The following is a 2,183-nucleotide window of genomic DNA, read 5'->3' as shown; positions in this document are numbered from 1 at the left end:
ACGCCTCCGTGGCCATCCGGTGGCCGTCGTCCGAGTTCCTCCTTTGTCGGCTTCGGGGTGAGCCTACGGTCAGCCTCCAGGTTAGGTTTAGGCTTGAGGGTGGAGCGCCTTCCGGGTAGCGTCTTAGCGGGGGGTGGCCATGAGGGCTACACCTTTGTGGTAGGCATACTTTATTTACAACTATGTTGTTGGCTACAAATTACGAATTACCACAAAAGGAGAACAGATGCAAAGCGTCGCCACATTTCACCCTTTAGAGGAAAAATTTGAAAGGATAATGTTTTAAAAAGGAAACGCGTGCCCTCGGCGGTACTCGAACCCGCAATCTCCGGTTTAGGAGACCGATGCCTTATTCGTTAGGCCACGAGGGCTTCTCTTTCTTTTTCTTTATTACCTTGTGATGAACATTGTACAACCATAACAGCAAACAAAACTACATCAAATCCCTAGCCATTCGGCAGGTTCGTAGGTTTTAAAATGGCTTAATTTTGCCTAATTCATCAAAAACCGTAATCCACTCCGCAGGATCATGTAGTGCCTTATAAACATCCTATAATATAAATGACAGCTTCAACGAAATAGTGTCTTGCCGATTGGGGATACAAATGCGCATGTCTGACGTCCATTCTTGTTCGCCAGATGCTGTGCATGCACATGACCATGAACATATCACTGGGTACTCCTTCTGGTTCAGCACAAGGTAAGTACCAAATTCCGAAAGGTCTCAAAGGCAGGTCTTTATTTAAAGTCCTTTGAAGTACATCCCATGGGAACATCGCGTCATGGCAGTCAAGAAAAACATGTTCAATTGTTTCTGTTTTTCTACAAATTGGGTAATTGTCAGACCATGGAACGAAAAGGCCTTTGCTGTGTAACCATGGCTTCACAGGTAGTGTGCCGGTATGCAGTTGAAGAAAGCAAGATTTCATTGAGGGTTTCATCGGCATTCGCTTAATACGCTTGAGGACGTCACACTCAGGGTCCAGCTGGTACAATCGATGGTACACAGGAATCGGCAAAAAAACATCAAGCAGGTCTTTGTATAAACGATTACGTGTTACACTCGTTAGGTACTCATAGGAGAATCTTGCCCTAAGAATCTGCACAGAAGATGCAACTTCTCGTAGGTAGCCAGATAAGACTGCTGACTTCAAAGAATACGTTGATATTACGCAGTCTGGCGAGGAATCCAGTAACCGCACTTGGATTACAGTTCGAAGAAAAACGTCAGCCTGTTCTCGCAAGAAAAAAAAACCTCGTCACAATCACCTTGAACAATAAATGTGATATTCCCAAGCCCCCGTTCCTAACTTTATGAAAAAGGTTGCAACGGCTCATGCGCTCCCAAGTGGACCCCCAGATAAAAACTGCAAAGACCCTATGCAGGTTTTGTACAGAACCTCTAGTAATTCCTATCACCTGCAGCACATAATACAACTTAGCAATTAGAAACACATTACAAACAGCGGCTCTTGAAAACAGAATTATGTCCCCCCCCCATTATTCTGTTTGTAACTTAACTCTTCCTGCTTCATCTGCCCAATAGTCCTTGGCTTCCTTATAGTGTTTCAGTGGAACTCCCAAATAGCTATCCGGAGTGGTGTTCCATTGTATGTTGCACAACGTGTCTGGAGCGTGTTCCCAGTTGCCATGCCAGAAGCCAAAACATTTTGACCAACTAATCAAGCTTCCTGTTGCTGTAAAAAAATCCTTAGCCTCTCGTACAACTTGACGCACGCTTCTTTCATCTTCGCAAAAGGCTGCTATATCGTCAGCGTAAGCAAGGATCTTAATTTCAGTATTGAAAAAAGTGTAGCCCCGAATAATCGGATTTTCAAGCAGTTTTAAACAAAAGGGTCCAAGGTAAATATCAAAAACAGGGATGATAAACAACAGCCTTGTTTTACAGAAGTTTCAACGCAAATACTTTCCCTCAGTTTCTTATTAATCACAACTTCCACTATACATTTGTCATACACCATTTTCGCGCAATCTAGAATTACAAATCTTGAATAAAGGGAAAATCAGACATCGGGTGGATGTCTGATTTTCCCTTTATTCATTACTTCTCTCCACCTTGCGGGTTTCCGCAGAACTATTACGGCAATTACAGATCTTATATTGACGTGGTTCAGTATATGGAACAATATTTCATGCACGACTCTGTCAAATGCCTTATTCAA

The 2,183-nt window shown here is 43.2% G+C and overlaps 1 non-coding gene across 1 annotated transcript; it reads right to left on the bottom strand.

Annotated features, from left to right (window-relative positions):
• Positions 1 to 298: 298 nt before the first annotated feature.
• Positions 299 to 371, bottom strand: TRNAR-CCU (transfer RNA arginine (anticodon CCU)). Its single transcript has one exon. It is a non-coding gene; the product is annotated as a tRNA-Arg (tRNA).
• Positions 372 to 2,183: the final 1,812 nt, after the last annotated feature.

Source organism: Dermacentor variabilis, unplaced genomic scaffold, assembly GCF_050947875.1.
Source record: "Dermacentor variabilis isolate Ectoservices unplaced genomic scaffold, ASM5094787v1 scaffold_13, whole genome shotgun sequence".
NCBI lineage: Eukaryota > Metazoa > Arthropoda > Arachnida > Ixodida > Ixodidae > Dermacentor > Dermacentor variabilis.
Note: the sequence above shows the minus strand (reverse complement) of the source record. Positions and strands in the feature narration are given on the sequence as shown.